Source organism: Ambystoma mexicanum, chromosome 2p (genome assembly GCF_040938575.1).
Source record: "Ambystoma mexicanum isolate Mex_15411 chromosome 2p, UKY_AmexF1_1, whole genome shotgun sequence".
Classification (NCBI taxonomy): domain Eukaryota; kingdom Metazoa; phylum Chordata; class Amphibia; order Caudata; family Ambystomatidae; genus Ambystoma; species Ambystoma mexicanum.
This window is the reverse complement of record NC_090923.1, coordinates 1,229,493,853-1,229,518,260: the sequence shown is the minus strand read 5'-3', so window position 1 is coordinate 1,229,518,260 and position 24,408 is coordinate 1,229,493,853.

The window sequence follows — 24,408 nt, the reverse complement described above, 5'->3', positions numbered from 1 at the left end:
AATTTGGCATATATTTTGACATCACAATTTATGAGCGAGAGTGGGCGGTACGAGCCGCATTGTGTGGGGGATTTACCAGGTTTAAGTAATACAGTTATTGTGGATTCTCGGAGTGATGGGGGAAATTTGCCTGTCTCCACTGATTCTTCCCAGAGAGCTATTAGGTGAGGAAGTAGAAGAGATTTATAGCGTTTGTAAAATTCGATCGGGATGCCATCAGAGCCGGGAGCCTTCCCAGAGGAGAGGGAGTCCACAGCGTCCGAGGTCAGCGGAGGGGGTGAGCGGAGAGTCAAGGAATCCGATGGTCTCAGGGGAGAGAGCCGATAGGGGGAGGGGATCGAGATAAGAGTCGATTTCCGCCATCGAGGCATCATCCGCGTTGGAATACAGGGCTTCATAAAATGTAAAAAAATCCTGCGATGAGACAGCCAGAGAGCCATCGGGCCTCTTGACCCCGGGGATATGTGGGGCACCTAGCTCGCGGTGGATGAACCTAGCAAGGAAGCGGCCAGGACGTTCGACCTTTCCATATTTCCTCGCCAGGCCAGGGTTATCCAAGAATCTTTGTTCACAATCCACCAGGGACCGGAATGTGTCTAGTTCCACTCCTATAGATGCCAGGGTCTCAGGGGTTGGGAGTAGTGAACATTGGACCTCCAGGATCGATAGTTTGGATTCGCATTCAGCAATGTCCCTCCGGATTGTTCTGAGAATGCCACTTTCCTTGGATAGCGCTATGCCCCTAATGTAAGCCTTGAAGGATTCCCATAGAGTGGCCTGTGAAGACACCGAATCTGTATTTATTTTAAAGAACTCCTCGATAGACACCTCAAGTTCGGAGCTAAACAAGGGGTCGAGGAGAGAGTGGGGTTTCATCCTCCAGTGTCTAGTACGGTCGCGGTCCAGGCCACAACCCATGGTGATGGTCACTGGCGAATGGTCAGATAGGGTTCTAGGAAGAATCATTAGTTGTGTCACATTTTTTATCAGTACATCAGAGATTACCCATCTAGCAATTTGGGAATAGGAGTCGTGCACCGAGGAGTAGAAGGACTAGAAGCGGCAGTCGGAGTAGAGGAGTCTCCATGCATCAACCATAGCGAGGCGGGGGAGAGATGACAGTGCGGTGTAGGCTGCCTTGGTGAGTTGGCGGGGCCTAGACCCAGATCTGTCGAGGTTCACATCAAAAATCGTGGTAAAGTCGCCCCCCCCAGAGGATTGGAACTAGAGGGAAGCCATCGAGAAGGGATGTGAGATGTGTATAAAATTCAGGGTCGTCTATGTTAGGGCCATAAATATTCAGTAGGACCACCTTCCTGTTCTGAAACGTGGCATGGAGTAGCACATATCTGCCCTGAGGGTCTATCTGTGAGGATATAAGGGTGAATTTAAGACTCTTGTGGATAAGAGTCATAACCCCGCGGCTTTGGGTAGAGAAGTCGGTAAAGTATCTTTGGGGGCCCCACGTTTTGGCAAATCTCACACATTGTTCGGCACAGGCATGTGTCTCTTGCAGAAAGAGTATCTTGGACCCATGACGTTCGGCCTGTAGCTGGAGTTGCCTCATTTTCTTAAACTTGCCCAATCCCCGCACATTCCAACTCATGAAAGTCAGGTTATTTTCAGTCACCAATGTAGCAGTGTTCGTATCAAGAGAGTGTTGATATCTGATGGACCGGTGCAGCCCTGCAGCCCCAAACGTTCAATGTTACCCTGTGTTCTGCCCCTGCTGCCAATGCCTAGCTTTTTATAACATAACACCCAACGTATCCCACCTCCACCCACATCCCTCCCTCAACTAGAGGAATGACAATCCCAAAACCCATTAACCAAATCCAAACCAGTGGCATCAACGCCGGGGGGCCTGTGGGCCGGTCTGGTGGCGCCGCTCCGGGCCGACGGCAGTTCAGGATAAACATAGTGCCTAAAAAGAAGCTTTGTACGTAACTTGAAGAAGGTTTTGCATGTATTAGTGTGGCATAGACTTGTATGGGTGAACCAAACGGAACTTGTTGAGGAATAATAGACTAATATATTCCTGGCGCAGAGAGTTAGTCGGTGTTGGCGACCTCTCGACAGGACAGCTTAATAGTTGTAGGAACATGGTTGGAGGGGAGGTTCAGCCTGGGAAGTGTTCGTCGATGAATCTGGAGGCTTTCTCTGGGATCATGAAGAAAAACACCTGGTTGGCGTGCTCAATGCGCAGGATGGCAGGATGTAGCATGGAGTATTTAACTCCGTGGTCTCTTAGCCTTCTCTTTACCGCCAGGAAAGTCTTGCACTCCCGTTGGACAGCCACCGAGAATTCGGGGTATAGGTGTACCCTTGCTCCACCCAACAGAAGTTCTCCCTTGATTCTTGCGGCTCTGAGGAGGGCATCTCGGTCTTGGAAGTTCAGAACCCTAGCTATGTTGGGGCGTGGAGGCGCACCCGGCTTGGGTTTAGCTGTTAGGGCTCGGTGCGCCCGCTCTATTGCAAACTGTGGGGAGAGCTTCGGGGAGTCGAGGAGCGACAGAAGTGTATGTTCGACATAGTCCTCCATCAGTTCATTGATACCATCCTTGGGAACGCCAATAATGCAGAGGTTGTTACACCTCGATCAGGATTCCAGGTCCTCATTTTTCTTCTCCACCTCAAGGACTCAGTTGGAGAGCACGAAGACCTCCGCACGCAGGGAACCCAGACCATCCTCGGCGGAGCTCACTCTTGTCTCGACCTCTGACACCCGACTGTCGGTCCTCTCGATATGGGCCTTGATGGATGATATGGTGCCATTCATGTTGTCTAGTTTGGAATGGAGTGTGGTGAAGCCCCCACAGATGGATTCCGTTATGTTCTGGGAGTCCGGGGGCACAAGGGATGATGAGTTATTGGGGGCCTGCTCAGGCACTTCTTCAGACGATCTTGACGGAGTCTTAGCAAACATGTTAATGGAGCACTGCTTTTTCCCGGCTCCCTTGGTCATTGTGTCGATGACAAGGCTCAAGAGGAGTGAGGGAGGACTTATGGCACCTCAGGCAGTGTGGGAGGGAGTCCAGCAGGATACAGTACGTTGGACGACTGAGCTGCGCACCTCCGCAGGAGGTAGTCGTCCGGAGTGGCAGTAGGATATTGTATCTACCCCTTCAATGAGACAGGGGTCCCCCGGATTATGTAGGAGGTTGAATTGGTGTGCCACGGTTGACAGCCCTTATTTGCTTATTGTACCCCAGGGGAGAGGGGCCCAGAGGATCGAGTAGGTGGTCGGTGGGGTCTGATGAATGCACTCACGTCTTCACAGTAGATGTGGCTACCAATGTAGCCTGTGGGATCCCGGTCTAGAGTGGGCGAGCTGGGGATGAAGCCTCAAGGCCACTTGTGTATGAGTAGATAGGCGTAACCGCTGTTGGTCCCCGAGGGTTTAGGCGTGGCTTCACCACAGTTCCACCTCTCCAGAGGTCAGTAACTCAAAGATCAGGCGTCCAGTTGTATTTGCTGGGGGGGGGCGAGGAAGACTACCTCTCCGCCTTGTTGTATAATATACAGGAAGGTCGGGATGTGCACTCAATTGTTAATAGGTCCCGTGACGTTATCTCAGGAAAAGATGATGTGACCTGCGTATGTGTGGGGCGCACATCCAGGGTGGACATGGGGCTGCATCAATGAAAACAGGGACTAGTATCTCTCGAGGCACAATACAAGAGTCTAATGCGGTCTGAGCCGCGTGTAGATGGAGTGGGAGGATTTGGGTGAAGCTACACCACAGGGGCACCATGAGGGGAGGAGGAGCGGAGCAGGGACAGGGTCTGGGCCACAGTACGCCCTCAGGCGCGAGACAACGGGTCCCAGGGCTTCCCCTATTGAATGCAATTGGGCAGTGTCTCCCCCAGGGCAGCACAGACCAGTATTATTATTTAGCCTCGTGGTAAGGAACTGATGGCAGTCAATCTGAAGATCCCTTTAGGGTACATATGAGTTAGTGTCCATCAATGGGGCTGTTTGAGGGCTTTTGTCCCCCATGTACCTTATGGCCGCCGGGGATCCGGTATCTTAGCCCATGCTGCCAGGGGAGCGCGGCACCTGGTATCAGTCGGTGTGCCACAGCTCTACCCCGAGTGCTGAAGTCTCGCTGACGGTGGGGGGGAGGCCCACCACCGAACCGCTCACTCGTGTCCCACCGCCCGACAGGCTTCCACGAGTGTGGCGGGGTGTCCCGGGTATGTGAAGCGGATCGACTCGCCTCACCTCCAGCGCCGGATTTTGGCGTGCAGTTGCACAGCCGCTGGGGGATGGCCGCGGCAGCACCCGATTTCAGGGTTCCTGACACCGTTTTCAGTCGGGATTTGGACCGGGTGATCCCAGGGCCAGCAGCTTGTAAATCGTAGCAGCTAGGTTCACGCAGTTGGTCCTAGAGGCACAGGATCAGGATCGAGTGATCTGCCTGCCGCGGAGCTCGCAGTGCAGGCGGCCATCTTGTTTGGCGCACAACAGCACCCCCCGATTGCGATCACTTTTTGACAGTTCGGTCTACTAATTAAACACGTATCCGTGGCATGAAATGCTATCGGGGCAAAAACACACTTAGCACCTGAGATACCCAGAGGGAGTTGGAGGCAAAAATCACAGGCAATATTTTGGTTAGGCAGACTGAATCGAGAAACACTCAGAGACAGGAGTTCAAGAGTCAAAGGGCCGTGCCAGGGTCACCGGGGACCTGTTGTCGAAGGTCACACAGTCAGACAGTTCATGATTCAAAGTAGCCAAGAGTACTTCGATATTGTCAATGTTCAGAAGCAAAAGTTATAAGAAGGTGGGAAGACAAGGGCAAGCCTTGAAGATGAAGAAAAGGGGGTTCACCCTGTTTCCTCAGGCAGAACACAGTACCTTATTCCAATGGTGCAGCTGGTGCCCTGGCAGTTGTTCCTGTTGGTTTCCCGCAGACCCACGTTTCCTGGAGCTTTGAGGTGAAGGAGGACGTCTGAAGGGGGTCTGCACCACACAGGGATGAAGCCGGCAGCAGCGCCGTGAATAAAAGGTGTGCTCCTTAAAAGCAGGAGAGGCTCTTCAGATGGCTATCCGTACCACTATAGCAGTGTGCAGCGATTTCGACCAAGGAAGAGGAACCTCTGGCTGTGGAAAATGAGCTGGTTATCCCTACCAGGCTCAAGGGAAGAAGACTCGGGACTGGATCTTCTCTAGTCGTCGAAGGGTAGATAGCTCAGGACTGCAGCAGGGCTTCACCGGGACGGGGTAGTTGCAGCAGTCATCGTTCTCTCCGCTTCTCTTCGGTTCCTTGTAGTTCCAGTGGCGACTCTGACTTTTAGCCCAAGAGACCTGCCTTTTATGCGCAAAACCCCCATTCACACAGCCTGGCTGTCAATCACCCAGCAGGGGGGTTGTCCAGCCTGGACAACCACCTCAGCCAACCATGGCAAAGTGCGACATGGGTTTCCTAGGATACCCTGTGCAGGGGTGACTACACCCCTCGCTCACATTCAGCCCACCTGGACACCCAGGCGCTTGGTGGAGGGCCTCTGGGCAGAAGCCCGCCAAAAGACGGTGAACAAAGAAGGCGAACCTAGTTTGTCGCGCAAAGTAAAACACAAGAAGGACTTTAACAAAAAGAAATGGCGAATAAACCCAACCGGAGCCAAAAGAAAGATAATTTGGTCAAGCGGGTTTATGTTCGAGGCCAATATAATAGCCTAAAACAATACCACGTTTATCTAATATAATCGCGGTAGAAAAGTTAGGGTAGATACCACTGCCACCAGCCAAGTCTAAATGTTAAAAGAGCGAAACAGTGCTCTAGAAGGTACAGATAAAAAGGGATACGAAGTAACCCTTTCAAGTACTACATGGAAGATGGGGTGTACTGGATCTGTGGTAGATTGACTAAGTAAAGTTAATGGCAACTTTACCCTTTTCTGGGGGACTGTAGTCAGCCCCAGAAATGGAGTCGGTGAGAAGTCCCAAAGACAACCCTGTGCCACTGCACTGTAGGTGCTGTGTGACACACAAAAGAAGGAGGCACTGAAGTGGTGTACTCCAGAGTCCACAATCACAAAAACAGAGAAATACACATAGCAAAACACAGGTAAGAGTGGGGGAAAAGCTCACACTCTTACCAAGTAGAAAAAAAATAAACTCCAGAAGTTCAGCAAAGCTGCTGGGGGACTCACTAGGTGAAGGAAATTAGCAATCAATGAGAATTCTCCCTAACAGGTATATAAATTAGAATAAAATTGAGAGAAGACTTGGATAATTTCTTTATCTGGGAATTTCCTGTTGCCTCTGTGATCTTTTATGACTGTGACTGTAGCTTTTTCTTTTTTAAGTTTAAGATATGATGCAAGAGATTTACTAAACTTATTGGAAAATTGGTAAATGTTTGCTTTATATTTCAATAGATTAGCACATGAGTACTGTGAAACAATTGTATTGTATTGTAAATTTAGCTTGATAATATCCTTAAGCGTGGAAGGGGAGTCGGTATGTGCATATTGAGATTCAAGGGATTTGAGATGTTTAAGAATAGGATCTGATTATTGCTTCACTTTTTTCTTTTTATTAGTGACAAAGGATATCATTTGGCATCTAAGAATAGCATTATAACAGTCCCAATTGTTAACAATAGATGTGTCCTGACTTTTATTTTCCCAGAAGAAGTTGTTGTGTTGCTGTGTAATGAAGGGTGTAAATAAGTCATCATTCAAAAGGGTAGCATTAAATTTCCATCTGTTGGATTTGTGATTGTTCTGTGGGGTTGCAAGTTGGATATCTACTGGGGCATGATCCAACATTGCTATGCATTCTATTTGGGCAGCAAGAAGGAGATTGACCATACATTTGGAAATGAATATATAGTCTAATCTCGAGAAAGAGTCATGAGGATTGGAGAAGAAAGTAAACTCTGAATCAGAAGGATGAGTTATACGCCACGCATCAATAAGACCTAATTCTGATACGAAATTAAGAAATTGTGCATGAGAATTTTAAGCATACACTGGACATTCTGTCTAGGAAATGATCCATTATCTCATTACAATCTCCACAAAGAATTAGATTATGAGGGTCACATTGAATTATGTGGTTTCTCAGTTGTCACCAGAAAGAATGGACTGAAAATGTGGGACCATAAATATTCATAACTGTGTACTCAGTGGATTCCACTAAGATCCTAAGTAGTGCCAATCTACCTAAATCATCAGATTAATTTGCTATTACTTGGCATTTGAACACACTGTTAATAAGTGTTATGACACCATTCTTTTTACCATTTGCTGCCACTGAAAAGACCTGGCCCATCCAATGATGTTGTCAAAACTCACCACCTTACTCTTCCCTTCCACCAACTCCTCCTCACCTGAGCCTTCAACGGAGTCTGTCGGAGGTTCTTTCTCCTTCTTCCTTTGAGATCTCCTTGTTTCCTTCTCCTTCTTGTCCTTCTTTTGATGCAAATAAGGACGTGACTCCCCAGAGGCCTCCGCGACAGGATGAGAACCAAGTCCCGGGTGCCTCCCAGGAGCCAGCCCCAATTCCAGGGAAAAAGCTGTTAGGCAGGAAAAAACCCTGTGTAGATGATGATAGTTCTTGAAGACTATGAATCGAAAAAGGGTGAAGTAGAATTGTCCAATTCTCCGAAGTATAAGGAAACTTCTGGTTCCGGGTGGATTCCGGACTGTGTAGCAACACTGTTGGTTGGATCAAAGTAAGGAATATGGCCAGCGGTGGCGGAAGGTGCAGGACGGTTCTCGTTACTAGCTGGCAGATACAAGGTGGTAAAGATGACTGGAGTCAATAGCAGGCTGCTCTGCCGATTGAGAACGGCAAAACAGCAGAAGCAGGAGCGCTGAGGAAAACAGGTAGCGCAGAATACGCTGGGACTAGAAAGTTGCTCTATACAAACAAACACAGAAAGCCTGTCCAAGACAGAGAACAAGAAAGGAAATCAGGCGGAGTGGAAATAAGGTAAGGTAAATTAAACAAGTGTGGAAAAGATATAATATGAGAAGAAAACAACGATAGTAAACAAATAGGAGAGCAACGGAAAACAGGGAAAGTGGATAGCGACTGAGGAGTTCTTACCTCGCAGTGAAGTGTCAGAGAAACGGTCCACAAAAATAGCAACCCACTAAGGAATAACACCGCGAGTGAAAGTAAACAGATAAAATGATATGCGGAAAAAGTAGAAAGCCTGAGAAATCTTAGAACACAAAGGTAATGAGCACTAAAAGCAAGCGTTGGGGTATACGAGAGTACTACGATACAACACATCAGAGTACCGGTGCGTACGACGTAAATACGTTCTGGAAGCCATCTTGAATAAGGGATAGACCGTTAAGACGGGCTTCTGGCTTCCATGTTAGGTGTGTTTCCATCGGTACCAAACCTTCCACGGCTGGTGCATTACAGATGTCTAATTTTGGCTGCTTCCCCATGTGAGAGATGTGTTTCTTGGATGCACGCAATCAATCAAACTGCCTTACTGCTCCTGCTTGATCTGTCGGCCGCTTTCGATCTGGATGATCACAAAGGCCTCTGCAATCACTTGGACTTGGCCGCGCACTTCTCACAGGATGCCATCAAATGGGTACAATTCTTCCTAAAAGAAAGGACCATGCGGGTTTTCTCACCAACAGCATCTGCCAACCCCAGGCCCATTACTTGCAGAGTGCCTCAGGGTTCATGTGTGTCACCCAGTATGTACAACATATTTACCAAGCCCCTTTTTGATGATCTCGATGGTCTTGGTATCACCTACACTAACTATGCAGATGATACTCAGATCCTCTTACCGTTGACGGGAGATTATGATAAGGATTTGGCCTTGGTCAATGGTGTGTACCTCATCATTCAGGCATGGATGGCCACCCACGGTCTATGCCTGAATGATGACAAAACAGAGCTCATCGTCCTAGGCACTGTCACCAACATCAATAAACTCAGCCACAAATACTCTAGTTTTGACATTGATGCCAACATAATCAAAGTTGCCAAAGAAGTTAAAACACTTGGCTTCCACCTAGACGCCACCCTCTCCCTCTCTAAAAAGGTAAATTCCTTGGCCTCTGCCACAGCCTACACATATAAGCTTATCAGAGCTGCTAAACCTTTCCTTTCTACACCCAGCTGCATTACATTGGCCAGAGCCCTGATCCTTTCAAGATTTGACTACTGCAATGCCCTATATCTGGGTGCCAGCAAACAAATCATCAATAAAATCCAAATACTACAAAATAACGCCCTCAGAGCGGCATTGGGTATCTCTAAAAAAGTTCATATTTCTGAGACAAGGAGACTGAACAATTGTCGCATTACTAATGACAAAATCCATCTGAAGACTGCCTCACTTACACATAAATGTCTCAATAACGCCGCCCCACGCTACCTCACAGAAAGATTGACAAGACAATCCTCTAACCGCCCTTCAAGACTGGCCAATAGAAACCTCTTAACTGTACCCAGATTTAAACGAGCCAAAGCAGGAGGGTGTAGCTTCCCAGTTAAAGCAGCCCAGCTGAGGAACTCTTTACCGCCTGCCCTAAGAACAACCCAAACCTACCCTCACTTCCGACAGAATATCATAAACTGGTTCAAAGTAAATGATCACTAACTTTAATGATCCACCACGGACACCCATGACCAGTCCACACTGTATATAGTCTGACTTTGCTTGCACATCTTTTTATGCCTCAAATGTTGTATATTATTTCCATCTGTATATTATTTGTGTACATTATGTCCACCTGTATATCTTGTTCCTTGTTGATTATCCCATGCTCCACCACCCTTTTGTATATATTTGTACAGCACTGTAACCAAGCAGAGAATTTTCGTGCCTGTTCCGCGCCCTGATACCCATGGGCCTGGCGCGCTATAAATAATAAAACAAACAAACAAAACAATGGTTTTGTTCAGTTAAGGTGAGATATTACTTTTTGTCTTTTGACAGGATTATGCCGTCATTTAATGTTCCAATAGGTTATATTAAGTGACATATATTAAGATAAGAGAGAGCTTGAAGAGTATATAACATTTGTTATTATAATAAGTATCATAATAGCATATTTGAAAAAGTAGTTGAGAAATACACCCATAAAGCAAATATATAAAATTCTGCATAAAGGGTGATAACATTAATGGAGCGAAACATAAGGGAAGTGGGTAGACAAACAACATTAACATGTATTTTTGTAGCAATAAAACATGGAAAAGAATTGTAGATAGGAATGTGGCTAACAGGAAAAGGCCACACCAATCCATGTTAGACAGACAATGAGATGGGGGTGGAGAGCCAATTGAAATAAGGCGCGCTCCCCACCCCATTCCGGTGGCAGACGGTAGAAAGAGATTCAATGCATTAACCCATCAGATGTTGTAGTCCTTCTCAAGCAGGTGGTCTCAGGGTGTCCATATCATCTCTTTTGTGAGATTGAATAAAGTTTCTTAGATATGTTGGATTCTGGAAGGTGGAGGCTAGCTGGATAAATGATACCATATCTTGCATTTAACTGTCTCAGAGTAGGTCTAAAGGAGAGTAGTTCTTTTATTCTGGCCACCATCGCATTAGAGACATCCTGGGATATAAAGATGTTCTTGCTATCTCAAGACAGCTGTTTTATTTGCTTCACTTTATCCATTATGAGACGTACATGAGTGTAGTCCAAAAGGGCAAAGATGAGAGTTCTAGGTAAGCCTGTAGAATTTCAGACTGAATTGGTTGGTCCAACTCGATGGGCCCTTTCGATATTAAGCTGTATTGATGCTGGCAAGTCGAGGAGCTGAGGTAATAAACCATATAGAAACAAAATAGGATTGTCTTTTTCTATTCCTTCCGGAAGGCCAACAATGCACAAATGATTTCTCCTATTTCAGTTTTCGAGATTCTCAGGTTTTTTTGTGTGGAGATTTAACAGTGGTTTCCAGTGTTACTACTCTGCTAGTAGTATCTAGTATCTTCAGCATCGCTAACACGCCTCTCTACCTCATTCATTCTGCACTCAAAAATAGACCATTTATTGTCAAGCTGCTGCAATTTAGCGTTTGTGTCTTCCATAAATGGCTTCAGGGCCCTTATCTCGGACAAAATAGTTAGCTTGACGGGGTCTTAAATGTCCTCTTTTGGTGTGGGAGGGTCACTTTTCTGCCTTTTGAGGGTAGTAGGTGAAGGCGAGGATATTTCTCTGGATTGTCCTTTCTTGGATGACATAGTGGACACACCGTGCGGATATAAGGGTGTGGTAGTATATATGTAGGGAAGCAAAGCTCGTAGTATTATGGCGCTATTCTCATAAAACCAGCAAGAGATCTTTGAAGTACATTATAGTGAATATGTGGTTTATCCACAGATACAGCCATGTGATAATGCTCCATTTAATGCAACTCTGTTAAAGTTGCTTAAAATAGTACTTTGAAGCTTTATAGTAAGAATTAAGAAGTAGTATTTGGTGTAAATTTCCTAATTTGGTTTAGTGACAGGCAATTTCCTTTAGAAAAGCAGTCTGTGAGCAGGCACACACCCTTCAGATAAAAGTTTGAACATTCAAATGTCTTAATTGGGAAGTAAGTGTATTTATATACTCCTTCAAAGAAAGCAAACATTGATTGCTGGGGTGTGTTTATGTGTTCAGCCCGTTTTATAAGGAGAACTAGTTACCGGCTTAAAAGCGCACTTCACGTGCTGCGGTATCCAGACAGCTGACATGAGACAAAGGCTGCAGAAGTCACTGGACCTGGCGGTTGTAGGCCCGGCACACATACGCCTCCAGACGTGTTATAAGGGCAGGCACAGCCCTCCGGAGATGCGCCACAGACCACCAGGGAGACCGACGGTGAGTAATAGAAACAATATGAAAGTTATTTGGAACCATTAGGCTGTAGAACGATAGAAGAAAGTCACCGGAGCAGACCGCTGAAAATTAGGCGGCCGTTCGAGTCGGCGCTATGCCACGCTCCCCACCGATATCCTGTTTTAATGGAACATATTTTAAAATGATGAGGCTCTGCCTGGACTTCAACACATTCAGTGCAGAGCAAGCATGGATCTGAACACAGTGCACCTGGTACAGTGTGCTATCTATCAGTCCTGCATGGGAGAAGCAGATCACTAGTGTTTACACAGAGGATCTTAGGAAGGAGGTACTCTATAGCGTTTCATAAAGTCTTTAGGCGTGCTAATGTTAGCTATTGAATTGCCTCACTCTGTTGATGTGGCCCAGGGCACGAGAGTAAAGGGGTAGGACAGTGAACATACACAGGTGGGCATCCGTGGTGCCTGCTGCTGTGGTGGCGCTGGCCCATCGAGCGAACGTCCGAACTTCTAAATGGTGAGTTCGCCCAGGGTCTCGCATCCCAATCCGCGTGCCTCGCACGACCTTCAAGAGACCCATCTGAAAACGCTCCATTCTAAGATCGCTTTGATACTCAAGCCCCATTCCTCCCAAATCATCTATCCCATTGTGCAGAGGGTCATTGCTTACCCATCCCAAGCAAAATTCAAACCCAACAATCTATCCGATCATCCTCCACCTGGTGCGAAATGAAATAGATATATATGGTACATTTTCAGGCCGATCATGTAATTCCTCCCAAAAGTGTCGCACGCGGCTGGCGCACAGCGTGCCCGTGCGAATGTCTGCGCCAGCCGCGTGCGATAAAATCAATTCCCGCGCACAGCGTATTCATGGATTCCCACCTCCAAAAGCAGACGTGGCGCAGAGTGGCGCAGCAACCCTGCATCAGCGCCAGTTACGCCCCCAAGAACGCCCTCGCGCAAGGAAAACCCATCAAGATCGCAAAACCATCGCAAAGGGCTGCGCCTGCGAGAAGTATTACACGCGAATGGCCTGGGTGCGTGTATTTCAGGGGTGCGCGAGAAGTCCCACACGCGAATGGCCTGGGTGCGTGTATTTCAGGAATGCGCGAGAAGTATTACATGCGAATGGCCTGAGTGTGTATTGCAGGGGTGCGCGAGAAGTTCCACACGCGATTGGCCTGGGCGCGTGTATTTCAGGGGCTCGCAGGTGGTTTCACAAGCGATCGGACCTGGGGGAGCGTGTGCGTGTATTCCAGGGGTGCGCGAGAAGTTCCACACGTGATTGGCCTGGGCGCGTGTATTACAGGGGCTCGCGGGTGGTTTCACACGCGATCGGGCCTGGGGGAGCGTGTGCGTGTATTTCAGGGGCTCGCGGGTGGTTTCACATGCGATCGGGCCTGGGGGAGTGTGTGCGTGTATTTCAGGGGCTCACGGGTGGTTTCACACGCGATCGGGCCTGGGGGAGCATGTGCGTGTATTTCAGGGGTGCGCGGGTGGTTTCACATGCGAATGGCCTGGGTGCGTGTATTTCAGGGGCTCGCGGGTGGTTTCACACACGATCGGGCCTGGGGGAGCGTGTGCGTGTATTCCAGGGGTGCGCGAGAAGTTCCACACGCGATTGGCCTGAGCGCGTGTATTTCAGGGGCTCGCGGGTGGTTTCACACACGATCGGGCCTGGGGGAGCGTGTGCGTGTATTTCAGGGGCTTGCGGGTGGTTTCACACGCGATCGGGCCTGGGGGAGCGTGTGCGTGTATTTCAGGGGCTCGCGGGTGGTTTCACACGTGATCGGGCCTGGGGGAGCGTGTGCGTGTATTTCAGGGGCTCGCGGGTGGTTTCACATGCGATCGGGCCTGGGGGAGCGTGTGCGTGTATTTCAGGGGTGCGTGAGAAGTACCACACGCGATTGGCCTGGGTGCGTGTATTTCAGGGGCTCGCGGGTGGTTTCACACACGATCGGGCCTGGGGGAGCGTGTGCGTGTATTCCAGGGGTGCGCGAGAAGTTCCACACGCGATTGGCCTGGGCGCGTGTATTTCAGGGGCCCACGGGTGGTTTCACACGCGATCGGGCCTGTGGGAGCGGGGTACGGGTATTTCAGGGGTGCGTGAGAAGTACCACACGCGATTGGGCTGGGTGCGGGTATTCCAGGGCTGCGCAGGAAGTTTTACACGCTCGCCTACAACACGTATTCATGGAAACGAACGTGGCCAATCCGTAAACACGCACCCCAGCAGGAAGTCGGCGTACGTCCACCCGCACAGCATAAAAGTGTACGCAAACAACAAACAAGCTCAGACGCCAGGATGAACATACCGTTCCTAGCAGCAGTGGCCGTGGGATACCGCAGGAGGAGGAGGAGGATAGTCCGGGCCAGAATTTTTACACCCAGAACCACCCTTTTTGGGATGCCTGATGACCATGTGTATGGGAGGTACAGGTTTCCACCTCACATAATACTCGACCTGGTCAGTGAGTGGGAGGATGACCTCACATCAACCACCCTGTGCTCCCAAGCACTCAGCCCCCTGGAGAAGGTCCTCAATGTACTGCACTTCCTGGCCACTGGATCATTTCAGCGGACAAGTGCCATAGTGGGGGGGGGGTGTCAAAGGCCACGCAGTCACGCTGCCTACACCAGGTCTTGGCCATCATCACTGCACGCCCATCAGTCCGCAGGCACATATACCTGCCCAGAACACCTGCAGAAAGGCAGGCTGTTGCCCAGGACTTCTACAGGGTGGCACAATTCCCCAAAGTGCTAGGTGCCATTGATTGCACCCATGTGGCTCTACGTCCCCCCAGGGCAACTGAGCACATCTATAGAAACCGCAAGCACTGGCATTCCATCAATGCCCAGGTAGTATGTGATGCCAAGGGAATCATCACCTCAGTATACGCCAACTATCCAGGCTCCACCCACGACAGTTTCATCTACAGAATGTCTACCCTAAACCGGGACATAGAAGCTGGGCGGCATGGCGATACATGGCTGCTCGGTGAGTATGCATGCATGTCAGATACTGAGTAATGTCACAACCCCACTGATGATACCCATCACCACCTCCCCAGGGGACAGTGCCTACCCTCTCAGCACCCACATGATGACGCCAATTCGGAACCCCACCACGCCGCCCCAGGTAAGATACAACACAGCCCACATTGCAACCCGGGGCATCGTGGAGCACACATTCGGAGTGCTCAAGTCACGCTTCCGCTCCCTTGACCGTTCTGGCGGGCAGCTGTTATACGCTCCCCCAGTAGTGTGCAGGATCATAGTGGCAGCATGTGTCCTGCACAACGTTGCAACACGCCGGGGCCTGGCCGTGGACATGGTGGTGCCCCCACATCCCCAACCACATGCATGCCCACTGCGCATGGGAGGGGAAAGGGCACGGGGTGAGGCAGCCCATACGCAGCTCTTGGCTAATTACTTCACATAAAATCACACCCCTGTGGAGTGCACACAGCCCTGGCACACACCAGCTGACAATCAATGATGATTGTCACTGACAATTATGATGTGTCAATGGACAGTCAACTGTCACAACCATACCAGCCTGAGATTGTACATCTGGAAGTGTTCCATTGTGTGCTTCCCAAACTACACAAACAGCACCAATGCTGTGTCCAAAAGACACACTTCTATGCTGCTGAAATCATTACCCCCTTGCAAGACACAACATGACAACAGTGCCATGTCACCCAACCCCTCCCCAGCACCGCCACCCAACACACCATGGCATGACATGCCATGTGAGAGCTAACAAAGTCATCCCCCAAACATGACACGTGTCACAAAGTACAGTGTCCCTAATGGAAACTGGCCACACACAATATGCCCACATGAATGTAGAAACAACAACACACATGACCAAATACTTACCACAATACAATCGACATAGCATAAACATGACAGTACTAAGGCAAAGGATACGTAGTCTTACAACATGAGAATGCCAGCACATCCACCACCTCCAACTGTACAGTGTTGTTGCCACGCACATCTGGAAGTCCACTGCTCACAACATGAGCCCCATCTCCAAAGTGGACGGCCTTGTGAAGACATGAGGAATGAACCTGCAAATCAGGAGGGAGACATGGATGCACAAGCACACATCAATACACCATGCAGTGCACAATACAACAACAATATGCACTAGGAATGTATACACAGTATTGACTACAGACTGCCCACACAGCTCATGGGAGTCCAACGTCACTGTGTAATTCACTGTCACTTGGGCACACCCTTTGCAAGCCCATGGAAACGGGAAGCAGGAGGGGTGTGTGTCTCACTGACCCAAGCATCTAACCCAAACTCAGGACAAGCCTGCATGTGCCCAGCCGGAATACAGTGGATGCCCACGGGAGCCACACAAGGCAACACACTGCAACAAAAAATCAAAAATCAAAAATCAAAAATGGCCATGTGTGGGCCAGGGGGGGTGGGGGAGGCCACCCAGGAGGTCTGAGGACAGGGTGCCCACCAACAGTCACCTGCGTGAATGTTGCGAAAAAATAGCACCTCCATGGGCTCATGGCCTGCACGGCTACTAAATAGTGGGAGATTCACTGCTGGATTCGCTCTCCTCAACCTCTGCTGCTGCTGCCACAGGAGGTGGTGGTGCCATGGGAGGCAGCCCACGCAATGCCCTAGTTTGGTCCTCCATGGCAGCAAGCATGCGGGCCTGGAAGGCCTCGTTCTGGAGGGATATGGTGCGGAGATCCCCATGCAACACCCGACGTGTTGCCCGGACCTCCGCCCGAGTTGCCTGCATCTCTGCTGAGAGCGTACGGGTGACGCGCTCAAGCAGCTGTTCCGTCCTGGTGACAGTGGAAGCCTCAAGGTCCACAAGAGTCTGCCTGAGGTGCTGGACCTCTCCCCTCAGGGCTTCCCTCTGTCCCTGGGCATCTATAGAAATTGATTCCCTCAGATTGTCCAGGGCCGCCTGTCTGTCCCTGTTGGACGCCAACATGTCCTCCCTGACTAAATGGCAAATGGAGTCTGTTGCCTGCTGTAGTAGCTCCATCTGCCTTTCTGGGGGGACAATGGAAGTGGCCACCCTCTCCATGGCCTGAGCAATCATTTCGGATGATGCTGCCTGTTGGTTGGCCATACCGTAAATGGATTGCTCCCATGCGGTATTGCCTGGTGGCGGACGGCCACCGTGTTGGCGGGCACCACACCTGTCTGGGGCAAGGCAAACTGCGCCTTGCTGTGTCGGCACTGCCTGAGGCTGCAGGACTGCATTTCCCCTCTGAACTGCTGGCCCAGGAACAGGATCAGATGTTGCGGAGTGTGGCCCTGCATCCGTAACCACCACAGGCGCACCTACCAACACTGACATCCCCATATTGGGCTCTACCCCTGGTGCAAGTGGGTCGGACAGAACAGTATCCCTTCCATGAACACATACCTGCGAATCCACATAGGCCTCATCCGAATCAACACCTGAAAAGAGTTCTGGGGAGGTGCAGCCAGGGACACCCCGGGACAGTATGGCCTGCAGCAAGAGAGGGTTCTCCCCCACCACCAAACCACGTCCCCCACTGGTGCCTGGTCGTGCTTCAGATCCCTCCTGGGCCTGCACCATCTCCTCTCCTTCAACAGCATCAGGTGCGTCATCCTCTGCAAAAACAAGAAAGACAAAAAATGGAAACAGGCATTAGCACCATGGCACGCTATTAGGCCAGACAAGCTACAGTACCAGTACTTGATTTACACATGTCCCACATGACTATAACCCTCCCATGCATGCACTGTCACTGAGTTGGAAGTGGAGGGAAATGTCAGACACTGATGACACCAAGATGGGAGAGCAACACATCAGCTGCATGCTGTCTAGCAGTGATATCACACATTGGCCTGTGAGTGGCATGTCCAATACACATACATGACACATGCCATCACACAGATGGCATGTACCATGGGCATGTCATATATGTGACAATGGGGCAGAGTGATGCGCAGTAGAACCAGGTGAATTCCTACTATCAGCCTGAATGAACACAGCTAAATACGGAACAATGTGGTAGCAAGATGCCACTTCAAGGCAACTGGCGCAATGTAGTGCAGAACGCCTACTGTGGCCAGAAGGGATACTGTAATACCCAAATCCGGGGCGCAGAATGCATTGGATGAAGCACATGGGTGGGACAAAACCTTTAGGCACACGCACCCTGACCTGGCACTCAACCAGATCCCCTCCCACAAACTACATACACATGGATCACACACACATGCATGTCCACTCACCGGACAATGCCTCGTAATCTGGCAGTTCTCCCACACCTTGGATCTGCTGCTCTGTGACGTAGGTCCCAGCAACATGCTCATGTAGAGTGAGTTCTATGTCCTCTTGTGGAGACCCACCTCCAGTCACCAGAGTTGCGGCATGACTTGAGGCCAGCTTTTTCTTTGCCCTACGCTTAAGGTTGTTCCAGCGCTTGTAGCACTCAACAGCTGTGCGCCTCATAAACCCAAGGGCACTTATGCTGTCCGCGATGGACTGCCAGTGTGCCTGACGTCGAGCAGGTGTAATCCTACACCCTGAAGTGACCAACATTTCGGCGTCATGTTCGGACACATACTGCACAAGTGCATCCAGTTCGGCATCATTGAAGCTAGGCTTCCTTGGCGTGCCGGACCGTGTAGCCGTGTCGGGGTCATCAGCCTGTACTGGACGAGCACTCTTCCTCTTTCTTTTTGTGGGTGGTGGGGATACGGAGTGCCCTACGCCGCTCTGGACACTAGAGGCAGGAGCACCGGTGGACTGTGTAGTAGTAGTGTGCGATGGCACACTGACCACATGACTTTCTGCAGGCATTAGCTGAAGTGTGATGATGGCAGGGGGAACCTCAGTCTGATGTACCGGGACCAACACTGTCCTTGCTGGGGGAGTCAGAGATGGGGTGGACGGAGCTGCCCCTGCAGCCTCCCCACCCCGCCTACTCGGGGCAGCAGATGACATGGCTGCCCCTGTACCACGTGGCCTGGTGACACTGGCTTGCGCCGCCACCCGTGGCCTAGACTTGGCGACCTGGAAGTCAGCCTGGGAGTCACCCTGTGCTAGGTCAGGTGCCACAACGGGCCGGTCCAACAAGGGCTGAGCAGGGATGGTGTCAGCCACGTTTCCCTCAACCATGGGGGGGCGGGATGTGTGTCCCTGACTGGTCCTCCACACGTGGGGGGCTTGGGAGAGTCTGCAAATCCTGGCCACGTCCCCTACCGCGCCCACCATGCCCACCTCTTGAGGCTCGGCCACCTTTGCCACCCTTACCACTTGCTCGCCTCCCAGCCATGGCACTGATGGAGTTGTGCGTATGGGAGTTGCAGTGGACAATTGTCCTGGGCAATTGGGGGTCAAAGGGGTAGGGTACTAGATGGAATTCGTACCCAAGTGCTCTAGCAAGGCTGTATGTAACCCCTGGGGAAAGATGACGGGTCACGCAACGCACAGGCACCCCTAAAACAGAAAATGATGTGCACGCGACCCCTCGTAGACCACGTGCGTGGGAAAAGGAACCTGCACTATGCTGTGGCACCCAGGAACACAAAAATGAACGTATGCGTGTCACACGCAGCCTACAATGACCTCTGAAGGGGTACGCTACACACGGGGCTAGCAAAGTTGGTAAATACGTGCGCGACTCACCGTCTGCCTGGGAAAAGAGCGTGAAAACACCCCCGCCAAAAGAAGAATTGTACACTGTCTGAGGAGACAGGACAAAAGGAGAAGTCAACGCTGTTTGAGGAAACAGGTCGAAAAGAAAATCAGAAAATACTAACAGAGGTAACAGGGAGTACGAACTGGAAACGCTGTGAAGTAAATCGCGTGTGAACCGACAAGAAGTACAGATTTCACCCACTCGCTCTCCACGGGAAGCACGTACAAGGAAATGACGTATTACACGCACCTTTTAAACCGCACCACACGTCCAACGTCACTTCCGCGTATACGCACTGAGGCACTATCCTCCAATCACGCAGGCTGACACTCGGACGTGCAGTTTTTGGTCTTGTAACATTCCCCCGGGTACAGGGACACGCCCGCGCGTGTCACGTCACAGACGCGCCTGCGCTGTCAGGGCCTTTGGTCCAATGGAATTGCGTACACAGGCCAATCGCGTGTGGAACTTCTCGCGCACCCCTGGAATACACGCACACGCTCCCGCAGGCCCGATCACGTGTGGAACTTCTCGCGCACCCCTGTAATACACGCACACGCTCCCCCAGGCCCGATCGCGTGTGAAACCACCCGCGAGCCCCTGAAATACACGCGCCCAGGCCAATCGCGTGTGGAACTTCTCGCGCACCCCTGTAATACACGCACACGCTCCCCCAGGTCCGATCGCGTGTGAAACCACCCGCGTGCCCCTGAAATACACGCGCCCAGGCCAATCGCGTGTGGAACTTCTCGCGCACCCCTGGAATACACGCACACGCTCCCCCAGGCCCGATCGCGTGTGAAACCACCCGCGTGCCCCTGAAATACACGCGCCCAGGCCAATCGCGTGTGGAACTTCTCGCGCACCCCTGGAATACACGCGCATGCTCCCCCAGGACCGATCGCGTGTAGAAACACCCGCGAGCCCCTGTAATACACGCGCCCAGGCCAATCGCGTGTGAGAAGCTTCTCGCGCCCCCCTGAAATACACGCCCCCAGGCCAATCGCGTGTGGAACTTCACGCGCACCCCTGAAATTCACGCACACGCTCCCCCAGGCCCGATCGCGTGTGAAACCACCCGCGAGCCCCTGAAATACACGCGCCCAGGCCAATCGCGTGTGGAACTTCTCGCGCACCCCTGGAATACAAGCACACGCTCCCCCAGGCCCGATCGCGTGTGAAACCACCCGCGTGCCCCTGAAATACACGAGCCCAGGCCAATCGCGTGTGTAACTTCTCGCGCACCCCTGGAATACACGCACACGCTCCCCCAGGCCCGATCGCGTGTAAAAACACCCGCGAGCCTCTGTAATACACGCGCCCAGGCCAATTGCGTGTGAGAAGCTTCTCGCGCACCCCTGAAATACACGCGCCCAGGCCAATCGCGTGTGGAACTTCACACGCACCCCTGAAATTCACGCACACGCTCCCCAGGCCCGATCGCGTGTGAAAACACCCGCGAGCCCCTGGAATACACGTACCCCGCTTCCCCAGGCCCGATCGCGTGTGATAACACCCGCGAGCCCCTGAAATACACGCGCCCAGGCCAATCGCGTGTGAGAAGCTTCTCGCGCACCCCTGAAATACACGTGCCCAGGCCAATCGCGTGTGGAACTTCACGCGCACCCCTGAAATACACGCACACGCTCCCCCAGGCCCGATCGCGTGTGGGCCTTCTCGCGCGTGTAGGACTTTGGCGTACATTTTTTTCCTGCGCAGGGACGCTACCGCCTGCTTTCGTGTGGCGGACATGTATGGGCCTGTGCGCGTCTTTGGCCGTGTGCTGTTTTTCCCTATTCGATTCCATGAATACGTGTTGTAGGCGAGCGTGTGGGCGTTCTGCGCACTTGCCTCCTGTACTTCCCCCGTGACGCCCACATTTTCACGAGTTGTTCCCCATTCTGCGTGTGACGCCCCGTGTTACGCCTACTTTTGTTATGTGCGCCGCGCTATGTGCGAATTCGCTGTGGCCTTATCGCACGGCGTTCGTTGACCTGTGCGCCAGCGTGCGCCAGCGTGCGCCAGCGTGCGCCGCGCACTTTCTCAGCGCTCATCCCACATTTCGCGCGTGCACGGACTTCCATGAATTGATGTGCGATGTTTTCTGTGCGATAATCGCACTTGCACTGCGATTTTCACTGTTTGTCTGCGAATCGCACGTTTTCGCACGCGTGCGCTGTTTTTTCGGGTTGATTCCATGAATCGGCCTGTTTGTGTTTTTCTGGCATGCCCTTGCTGATATTCTATTTATTTATTTGTTTTTTTATACCAAACCTGAGTTTGGTTTTTAAGCGCGGATCAGAGATTCGAACCTCTGTTGCTCTGAGTGGTCTTGTTTATGTGTGCGCATGGAAATGGCACGAGGGAATGCGTAGGGATAGCAGTGTTTAATGCGTTTTTGCACCCAGAAAATAAGCCAGTTGGTTGTTGATGATTGTTTTTTCTATTACAAACCACAAGATGGCGCTGTGACTTAATAGATCCATTGCTTTAACTCATTACTCGAGAAGAAGATAGTCTTCATTCAGAAGCCATAGCGAATATGAACGACTCTGTTGTCTTGGGATAGTCCTTAGTAACAACATCGATTTCTTCATTTTGGAATGGGACATTTGGCCTTGCGATTTAAAAGCCAGGTATTTGCGCTTAGGAGCAAGCCTTAGTTATGGAGTTGGGTGGGCACTTTGGGGTGTACGACTTTACCCTTCGGCGTGACAACCAGCTTACCCCAATTTACTTCAAATATCAAAATAAATATGTTACGATCGAATCAATGAGGACCGACGTGTATAAATGCAACTTTCTTGGCCAACATGTGCTTGTTAACTGACTTTGGAATTTTTGCCGGTAGTGTACCCGAGTGTCACCGCACAGGCAGAGAGCAGAGCCGACAGCTTCATCTAACGGGAACTTGAAAAGACAAGACCCAACATGCATGGGCGTAATTTTAGGGGGGGGGGCATCATTTGGCTGGGGCACCTTTTCTTCAGATGTCATGCCCCCCCCAACATTTTCAGCAAAGTTACTCCACTGCCAACATGATACATGACCAGATCAGACAACCGAATGGACCCACCTCTGGGCGGAGAGCTCTCAAGGCCTCACACTGAATGCCACAACTGTAAGTAATAACTGGACATTTTACCACTTCTTCCGCATAGTGCTCTGAAGCCACTGCTCGAGTATGCAATGCTACTACAAACATCTTACCTTAACATTATTATTAACACGCGCTAGCGTTGCCAGTAACCTACCCAGCTTGTTGGACCTCGTGTTGGTTTTGTTCAACTTTTCAGTCCAATCCCTTCTTCCTGGCAGAGGAGCCATTTTGCTGAAAATGTTGGGGGTAGGAGGGCTTGATCGATTGATTGATGTGTTATTTATTATGCGCCTATACACAAGTGTTTGAAGGCACAACCAGGCAAGGGAGGGGGGAGCAAGGGAGGACCAGACAATTGATCTTCCTAGTGTCATTTAGATTTTGCAAGTGCGCAGACCAGAAGTGCAGGGGAGAGGGGAAGTGCACCCGGAGCGGCAGGGCCCTGAGATAAGTGCAAGGAAGGCTGGGACTCCAAGGGGAATCACCCCCTGGTAGTGCAGGGTAGGCCAAGCAGCAGTGGCAGGAAGGCCAGCAGGCAAGTGCAGGGGGACTGACCAGTGGGGGAAGAAGGGGGGGGCGGTGTCCTGTAAGACTCAGGGGAACACCAAGCAGCCAGTCAGCGGAACGGTGGGCTGATAGCTGAAGGAAAGGTGCGGGTCAGGAGAAAAGGGGGCGAAAATGGGTTTGGTGAAAGAAGGGTGTAAGGCAGAAGATGGGGCATTTTGCGCAGGGCATTTTGGAATCAAGTGTTTAAATAAGCGTGTTTTCAGGTCAAGGTCTCTCTGGTGCCATGGTTGTATTAGACCTCTAACAATCTTTGGCCTACGGTAGCTCAGGGGGTTGAGCACCTTAACACGCAGGTCCAGCAAGCGGCTTCAGCCCAGACAGTGTAAGGGTCTGCCAGGGGTGGACATTGTGAGGCTCTGGCACTGGGGCTCTGTTAATTGGTGTAAGTGGCTGTCAATGGTGGGCAGCATGTGGTGCCTGCACTGGTGAGCAATGTGAGGTGGTGGGACAGTGTGAGGAGCTGCAGTGCAGCGTTACGAGCTGACCCTGGAATAAGCAATTCCTCATAGACCACATAGACACAAACCCTGTCTCCATTACAGTTCAAACGTTCAAAGTACACCGACAAAAAAGATATTCCTTACGTCGCACTCTTAAGCTGTAAGAATGCAAACATTATACAGATCATATGGAAATAGGACCTGTCAGCAACAGATTTGTGAAGTGCATGTGATTGGTTGCTTATATAAATGGAGCAGCATTTATAGTCTATTAAACTGTGATAGAGGCTTTTCCCAAAAAGTGTAGACTGTAAACTGAATCACTTCTATGAAGTAACTATTTTGGCAGAAAAGGTGCAGTAAGTGAAAATGATTTGCCCAAGATCACACACTTTAATTACACGAAGAAGCTGGGATTTGAGCCCAGTCTTCAATTTGGATTCTTGACTGACCACATCTCTATTTAGCTCTGGTTTGTAAAGAAATATGTTAAAAAGTCAATCTGACAAATATATAAAGCCTTGTCAAAATACTTTAAGCAAATGTGTATTATTTATGCTTTATATTCCCCCATTCAGAAGGGAAGTATACAAGTAACAGAATGCTAAGTAATGTAGGACTAATCATTCCCCTCTTAGTTCTGCAACTTAATATGACGGCTTAAATATACACCTCCTGCAGCTTGTGAATATGCACAATGCAAAGAAAATGTGAAGTTCCAAAAATGGAAAATAAAACCCCTTTTTGTCCATCACATCATGGAAATAAAATAGTAAAAAAATTGGGCAAGTGGTGATTTTGTGACTCCATGTAAACGTCTTGAGAGAAGATGCAGAA